Here is a 9390-nt window from a genome sequence, read left to right as displayed (position 1 = left end):
TGATTCCAGCGCTCAGTAAGCTCTTTTGGTAGCTGGTGAGTTGCTGAAATACTAGCAGCCCCATTTTGAGGGGTTTTTTTTAAGCCCTTGGTCTGTCCACTTACACTTGCAAACAAGATAGGTAAGAAGCAAGCAAAAACCACCTATGTCTTCTTAACTTAAGGTTGTTTTTTGTTTGTTTTGTAATTCAAACCTCTGATTTTACCTCTATTTGATCCTTCAGCAAGGGTACTTGGTTTCTGTTTGCCCTTGTTTGAAGACTGTGTACATACAACAAAGAAAATTAATGTAGCAAGAGCATTTCCTGTTGCTTAAGGTTTTTTGTTAGTTTGTTTTTTTAGAACAGGGAATCTCTATTGTTACAATCACTGATCATTTTGGAACCATCATGTGAATTATACCAATGGTAATTCCTTTAGAAAGATAAAATTTTGAGGCTTTTGCCAGTTGAAGTATTCAGTGTAAAAACAGATTTCTCCAAATGCAGCAAATTGTTGGTTCATTTACTAACCATGTTTGTTTCATGTATTTGCATTTGCCAGACAAACACTGAGAATATATATTTTAATTTTATTGCAGAACTACCGTTTCAAGGCATACCGTGAAATTATAATTTATGTTCCTGAGATTTTTGTAGTTTTAGAATGATCATTTCAATTTAGCCCTGGGTACCTTATACCATTATGCTAGGAACACTTCCAGTTTCAACATATATAATTTATTTTTAACAGATTTTGCTTGGAGTACACAAATGAAATGTAACAGTCATTACAGAGATTGTCTTAGTTCATTTACTAAACGTGAATCCGTGTCCTCCCTTTCCCTTATGTTGTGCATGACTTTCAGCTGGGCTTCTGTTCTCTGCTTTGATGCAAATTGCAGGTTGAAGAAGGAGGGTCCCAACATGAGGTCCTTTTCAGGGGACAGTTCTGGCAAGTGATGTGTGTATGTGTGTTATTCAGATATTCTGTATATTTTAGATAGTTCCTTCTGAAAAATCAGATTTCTAAATAGATTCTTCCTCCATTCTCAGCCCCTTTACATGTGGAATTCTTCTTTGCTTCAAAACGCCCAAACAAACAGCCTTGATCTTGAGACCTTTTCTCTTTGGAAGATGATGGTTTCATTTTTTGAAGTTATTTTACCTTTATTCAGAAAAAGTTATTCAAAACTCAACTTCAGATTAGAGTGTTCATTCTCTCATCAAGCAGAACAGATCAAACAAACTAAGGCAGAGATTCTGCATATACAGCTCCATGAATTTCCAGCAGGAATTACCCAGTGGTGAGCATATAAATTTAAATAATGTGAAAGCATTGTGTGATAGGCTCTGTATGGGACTTATGCTCAGCAAGTTTTGGCTTCTGGATATTTATATTGAGTTTGTGTTACCTTTGCGTATGAAATCTTTGTGGTTTATTATATATTGTCAAGCTCAGTACACATGGTTACAAAATAGTTCCTTTATTCTGTACTTAGGAGAATGTTTGAGGAAGGTTTCACTGTGTAAAGCTGTTTATTGCTTGAACAGATTTTATGTCATTTGAAACTGGAATTATGTAGAGCAATTATCAAGAGTGTAACAGAGATTTTGGATTCAGCAAATAGGCGGGGCTCAGAAATTAGGTTTTCATCAGTAGTGAATAAATCTCTCTAAAGGATTAAGGTAGGAGAGCAAGCTTTTGCAGATTTGTATTCACTGTGTACTGAGCTTTCATATGATGCCATAAGGAGTTTTAGAACTTCCCTGGCAGAAGCTAAAAAATAAAGATGGGATTCTGTGAGCGTTATGGGTTGTTAGGTGACTGCTTCAGGCTATCAAATAAAAATGGCACATGTCATTAGCCTTATGGAGAGAGGGTTTTAAATATCTTGCTTCAAAATTATGTCCTCTTTTGATTTATTCTGTGGTCCCTTTTATTTGTCTCGTATTTCTGAAAGAGGCCTGTGATGGGGGTGCCCAAGGGATCATCCCTTTTGTAATCTGACATGTTGAATTCTGTATGATCCACACATTTTTCTTTGATATTGGACACTTTCCAAGCCCTGAATTAGTTCTGCTGTTTAAAACAAAACAAAACAAAACAAAACAAAAAACCCAAACAAAAGTCTTCTCGAGAGAGCAAAAAACCTCAAATATAGCCATGTGTCTTTACAAAGCAGAAGCCTAAGGATCGAATTCGAAAAACTAAAAATATTTAGCCCTGGATGAGATCCCCTGGCCTCTTCGTGGATGATGTTTTGATTGTCCTTCCAGTTTTTGTTTGTGCCCATATCCTCTATTATCTCTGATATTCAGTCTTCAGAGGAGAAAGATGACTATTATCTTCATAGGGGGGAGGCACGTGGGTAATAAGAAGGTGGAAGTGACTTCAGTGGGTAAAGATCCGCCAAGCAGTGGCCTGCAGGCTCTCATTACATAGAGGTTGGAGGAGCACAATAAAAAAGATCAAATTCAGCAGAGATAAATGGCACACATCATCTTAGCTGATCGATAACCAGCTTCTGAGAGTAACCACTGTCAGCTGAGCTGTATCAGTCTCTCCTGGAGACTTACCAAGGAGTGAAGATCACATCCCTTTCAGTCTTGGAGGCCTTTAAAGAGGCAGTCCTGTAGGAATAAAGGCTTGTTACAGTGATTTCTCTTTTTGATAACATTTTGAAGATCTGCTTTATTGATGGAAACAGAATATTTTCACCAGTGCAAGCAGTGTGAATTTTAAAAAAAACAAGAAAAATGATGCCATTATTGCCACATTTTTTACAGCCACCCTGCTCAACCCTAATGTTTTAAAAGGAGTTTATGTAAAGGGGAATATTATTCTTGATACAATACTGAACTTGCAGGTTGCTAAAGCGAATACTTTCGAACAGTCTGAGCATGTTCTGACTAGAACAAAGTCTTAGCGATGGCTTCCAGTCAAGCATAGCTACATATTTCATTTAGACATTTCTAGAATGAAAACGAGGGAACTTTTAAGAGGCCTTAAACCCTATCTCCCCACCCGCTTCTTCAAGTATAAATTTAGATAAGTGTAATGTACAGAAAACAAGCATCCAAATAGACTTATTTGATTATATAGCTTTTCTGTCTAGGAATTATGGAAACAGGATGCTTTATTTGATCTTGGGATATAATATTACTGAAAGTTTTTGCTAAGGTTAATAAAAAGGAAATTCAATAGATACATTAAAATGTCTGAAACGGGCACGTGAGTTAGAACACTGAGCTCATTGCACTTAAAGATTGAAAGTCAGAATTCTGACGCCACTCAGTAGTGAGTATATGTATGTGATTGTGCATGTGTGTGTGAAGTGAGAGGTTGCTCTAGGAAAAGAAATTTCTTTGGCTCAATATTTTACAGCATGTTGCTTCAGAGAAACACATTTTAATTGGCATTTAAACTCTCTGTCAATACAAATTGGTATAAGAATGACAATTTTTTCTGGAGACCATTTATTATCGTTCTTATCAATATTTAACCATTGGGAAGCAAGGGGAGGCCTATTAGGTTATCTCAAGAATTGTTTGAAATTCTGTGATAATTTGAATCAAAATTCAATCTCAGAAAACTTGGGAAACCTGTCTGACTAGAAAGCTTTTCTTCTTTTCTCCTCCCTCCCCCCCTTCCCTTCTTAAAGTTCTTCTGATTTGTGAGCCCAGGGCAAGTTTAATTATAATTAGTTAATGTTAGTTAATTAGGTAATGTTCATATAGTGCTTTGAAGATGGAAAGTGTTTTAGAAATGCTAAGTGCTATCATTATTAATATCAGCAAAGGGGGAAAATTAAGCGTGACAAACACTTTTAGAAAATGCAGAATCTGAACGTGAAGTGCTTGGTGCCATGTGACTCTCTCATTCCACCATCTCATCTCCTCCTAATGGAATGTGAAGCAGCCTTTTGTCTCCATTGTTTGGGTGTCCAGAGCTCCCTTCCTCCTTCCCTGTCATATGCTGACACTGCTCAAACAGGCAAGCAGTCAATCTTAGGCTAAACACTCCTCCAAATATATGTCCTCAATCACTTGTACCCACGTGCAGGTATGTTCACACACACATAGCCCAGCCTTCAATGTAAGGTCATGCTCATGTTTATTTCTGAACTCAGAGACATTCCATAGGCTCCCACTCTCCATATTTTCTTTAATCTTTCTTGTTCTGTATTTCAGAAGAAAATAGTAGAAAATTAAGAAGAACAAAAAGAACCACTGGTCTTTGGATTATCTAATTTATTTAAGGGACTAAGCCTGCCTGATAAAAAGTAGCATCTCTTACTTGCAAACACAAGGAATTCTCTTAGTTATAAGATGCAAACTTGGGAGGCACGTGGCTTCTAAGCTTTAGAAATGCATGGCTGTCCCATGCAATTTGGCAGAACAGAAGGCATTCATAGACCATGTTATCTTTGGACGGAGCTTTACACAACTTTTTATTAGCTATGCTGAGGAAAGTAGGTCAATATAATTTCCGATGTACAGGGGAAGAAAGTGGGCCCTGGCCAGAGCTCAGTCCAGATGAGGTTGGAAGTTGCTGTTTGGAGAAGAGTGCTAACTGGAGGCAGTGTCTTCCAAACAGAAATTACATTCCTCACAGATTTAATTTTGAAGAGGCTTATAATGAAGAATAGATTGAAGCTTGGGATCTTGGAATGAAATAAATCAATGTATGGTGGTTTAGAGACTAAGGGGCAGAAAGAAAGTTCAGGGCCTACATTGCTGTCTCACACTGGACTTCTACAAAGGAAGTATAGATGATATTTGAGTGATCAAAAGTCACAGAACGTCATATGGGAAACTCATCTCGATTCCTCACTTCTTTGTTTAGCCCATTATTCCTTGCTCCCTTTCCTTCACATAAATTATTTAGTTGGGAGTAATAACAGGGAAATGGCATGGAAGTGTCTTGGAATTGAGTTAAATTATTCCCAAGAGTCCAAATTGGTTTCTTACTGTTTGGTAGAGTAATTTGTGCATCTCACCTAAGGGCTAATGAACACTTCACTTTGGCACTTGGAAATAGACACATTCAGATTATGTTAATCAAACGTTATTAACTTTCAAGGAAGGAGGCTGGAAGAGTGGGCCAAAACAAATATGCTGACACAGAACAGAGATGAATGCAAAAACCTGCAGTTAAAAAAAAATCAACTGCACATACATAGAATAACTATGTGGTTTATTGAGACAGAGCAAGACAAGACAGCATCCACCCAACTTTAAAGGCTTGAGTTGACTAAAAACTCCATATGTATGCGGTGCTAAATATGTATGCAGTGCTAAGGCCTCAGCTTCATGTGGCAAGTGTCCAGCACCAAGGTTGAAGGAGGACTGCTCTGTCCTGGTAAGGCCTGGTAAGGCCACATCCCAAGGACTGAGTTTTCCTGGGCTTCGAATTTTGAGAATTCTTGAGTGTCTTAGGAGGAGTGAACAAACTTGGAGGGATTTAGCCTAGAAAAGTGAAGATTCTAGAGATAGGGTGGTCATTTCAAATTAAATAAAAACTTTTCTTTTCAATACTAAAAGCCTAACATCCGGAGGAGAGATTAGGCCTAGAATGGCTGTGGCCAAAGAAGAAATAACCGGTCAAACTATAGTTCTGGACTTTAAAGCCCTCCATATATCGATCCAGCCCTCCTCCCTCATGCTGTTCTTCCCTGCTCTCTTATCAGAATCCTTTACCCATCCACTTTGTATTGCCTCACTTTTTTCCAAATGTACCTTTCTAGTCACCTGGAGGGCCTCCCCCACCTTTATGTTGTCCCTACTACTTTTCTGTCCAATTGAATTCTTCGAAGTCTCAACTTTGGCTACATATTAGAATTATCTAGAGAGCTTTAAAAAGTTCTATGCTTGGGCTCCTTCCAGAGGCTTCTAATTTAATTGGTGTAGGGTGGAGCCCAGGCATCAGTATTATTTTAAACTCTCCAGGTGATTTTAGTGGAAACCTGGTGTTAAGGGCCAGCAGTTTAATCCCAACTAAACTTTGGTGATGCATTACTCTATTTGACTTGTTCGCATGACCTCCCGCAGGAACACTCACTTGTAATTAATATAATGTCTGATTTAATTCATTCCACAGGAAAGAACTACCTGCTTTATACTGTTAATCATCTTTCTGAGTGCACACATCTCATTTCTCCACTTGAATCCTAAATCCCTTGGATGTGTTTTATGTTACATATTCCTTCCTCTCCAGTACAGTGCCTTACACTTCATACTGTGCATGTGTGGATTTTTCTTTAAATTATTATAGAAAATTAATAAATATTTCATACTTAATTGGCAAATAAAATATGAATTTTGATAGTTGATACTAAACTTATGAAAATCATTATATACAGAAGTGTATGTAAAAGAAGGATGGGTAATGAAAGTTTAAATTATTGAGTGAGAAGAGTATTTGGGGTTCATTCAGTTTTGCAGTATGTATCATGGACAGTAATTGTGATGGTTCACCAAAGGTGACACCCCAAAAACACAGAATAACTGGGTTTGGGTGACCCTGGCTGTGGCTTAGCATGACTTTACTTGTGGGAAGTTGGGACATGAGGCTGCAGTAGTGTGCAAGATTTATTTTCTATTTCTGGCCAATGAGACTATCTTTGCTTTATTGTCTGAGACAGGGTGGCTTTTTGAATCATTGGACTGAATTTTGTTTTAGCCCTACAGGTGGATTTGTTCAAGCCAGAACAAAAACGACACGCCAAGAAACTGATGGAGTAACTAAACTGTTAATAAATTCCAGTGCCACCTAATAATAATACTTTGTATTTATATAGCCTCTTTCTTGGAGGAGCTGAAAACACTTTATAGGCACTGAAAGTTAATCAAGTTGGGAATTTTTCAATCATAGTGGGAGTGAGATCCAGGGCTACAAACCCCCAAGCTGTAAAGTTTGGTTGCTTTATTTACACATGTGGACCCTGTTAGTGTGGGGACTTTAAAAAGTCTGAGGCTCTTTGGGCTTAGAGACATTGTAACATGAAATGAGCTGAAATTCACCTCTGGCCAGCTGGTATAAGGATCCAAACAATGTTTAAAATATTTTAACAAATGAAAACATTAAAAAAATAATATGCAGCTGTCTGGCATTACTTTGTAACCATGACAATTGCTGAAATATAATAATCCCAGTGTTTCTAGTTATTATAAGAATAATTGTGAGGATGGAGAGTAAATTTTACTTTTTTTGTTTATTGAAAATTTCTTGTTTCTCTTTAATATGTATAATCTGTGAGCAATAAAAGGGATTGGAGAAGTAGAGTTTTCCACAGCATAGTTAAGAGTAGGGGCTAAAAATAAAGATCTTGTGACAAAGGTGTTAAGCGGTACCTTGATTGTTTTCATAGCAATTAGGATATTTTATGGAAGAGCCCTTTCAATAAGAGCTTTCAAACATGAACAAGAAATGTTCGCTGTGATGGAATTTTAGAATTTTGGTTAATAGTGAGAATCATGCAAATGATCCATGTCATCAAAGACTGATTAGTTGTGTGAGCTTAATCTTCAAACCTGTGCCCTGTGGTCTGTTGCATTCCTTGCTTCAGAACTCCTTTCTTAGCTCTTGGACTTAATAAGATTTGCTTGTTTATTGTGGAGCTGGATTTTGTCTAGGCAACCACTTTCTTTTTCTGGGGTCCTGGGGACTCAAAATGTGTTACATGTAGCAAGGTTTTACGTATCTTCTAAAGAGGCAGATGGAGTTGATTTTAGCATCTGCCATATTGTAGTGGAATGGGTCTTCCAAAATTAGAATATCAGCTCTTCATTCAAAGAGACTTTGTAATTCCAAGTACAATGCAATGAAAATTACTGGGCTCAGTAAGCATCTGTTGATTGATTTTCTTAATACAGGGTTCCCCAGGGTGAGATGAGTAGCGTTGTGAGGGTCAGGATGACTTTGGGCGGAGCTGGGACCCTACATTTAACAAAACTCAGTCACATAGAATTCTTTTTCCAATCCTCCTTCCATTTTTCTAATTCTGTAAAGGAGACAGGCTTAGCTGGGTACTGGTATTTTTTTTTTTTAACATCACTACCTTTTAATCTAAAGGAGAAATATGGAAAAAAAAGAAAATATTAAATAAAAGTACAGGTGGTATGTGTATATGTCACAAAAGTTGGTGTATGAGAATGACTGAATTCCCCTACTATTTGGGTTTATTCCTAAGTCTAACACTTGTTTTCACTTCCTCATCTTTGTAACCAGTTTTGCTTAGTATTTGTTTCATGTTTGACTTCTCAGTACCCCTAGAGTATATGTTCATGAGTGGCAAAAAACGTTATTTTCTTCTAATTTCTTACCAGCTATCTAGGTACAAGGGTATCCCTTTCTCAAAGTTCTGTGAAAGAGTTCAGCCTCCACTGTGTGTGATGAATGAACTTTTCACTCATGCATTTAGAATAATACTCTCTCTTTTTTTTTTTTTTTTGCTGGATCATATTGTAGTTTTATTTTTAATTTCTTTTTAAAAAATTTTATTGGAGTGTAGTTGATTTACAGTGTTGTTAGTTTCAGGTTATAGCAAAGTGATTCAGTTATACATATACATGTATTCATTCTTTTTCAAATTCTTTTTCATATAGGTTATCATAGAGTATTGAGAAGAGTTCCCTGTGCTATGCAGTAGGTCCTTGTTGGTTATGTATCTTATATAATACTCTCTACTTACCGTTCTTGGGAGAATTGGGAAGAGAGTTGTTCTGTGTTCTGTGATTCTGACAAGGAATCTTGGTTGAGAAAGGTTTTTGAAGTTGTTTTTTGTCAAGTCAAACCTGTTAGGTTAGTTATCTCTGCTTTGAGAACATACAGCCATGGAAAGAAAGGGAGGAAATGTCAGGGACCAGAAAGAAAAGGGTAGAGGGTGGAGAAAAGGTATGGGTATGTAGAAATGGCAGAGAGGGAGAAAAAGTGAAAGAAGAGTCCAACAAGAGCAGGGGAGGGAGATAGAGGACAATGTAAACACACATTGTGAATTAATATGTTTGTTTAGGGAGTACTCAATGTTAACAAAACTTTTTTAAAGTATTTTGAAATAAAGATAATTTATATCCTGAGAATGTTTGTTCTCAGGGGCTTAGTGGTTTCAAAAGGGGAGGCAGATCTGGGCTCAAATTTTGTCACCTGCAATTGGCTTTGTGACCTTGGACAAGTCATGGCACTTTTCCTCTGAAATGCGATTATAGTATCTGTCTTATGGGATCACTGGGAGGATTAAATGATAGTTATTATGGGCAAATAGGAACTTTATTACAATAAAACTATCAAGTGCATTGTAGAGCTGGAATCACCAAACCCCAGAACAAACACAGAAAAGGTTTCTTTAAGAAGCCAACAAATAGTTGGAAGGAACATGGGTTTCTCTGCTCTTTTCCTCAAGAGCACTTTC

This window comes from Stenella coeruleoalba, assembly GCF_951394435.1.
Source record: "Stenella coeruleoalba genome assembly, chromosome: 6".
Classification (NCBI taxonomy): Eukaryota; Metazoa; Chordata; class Mammalia; order Artiodactyla; family Delphinidae; genus Stenella; species Stenella coeruleoalba.
This window is presented reverse-complemented; position numbering follows the sequence as displayed.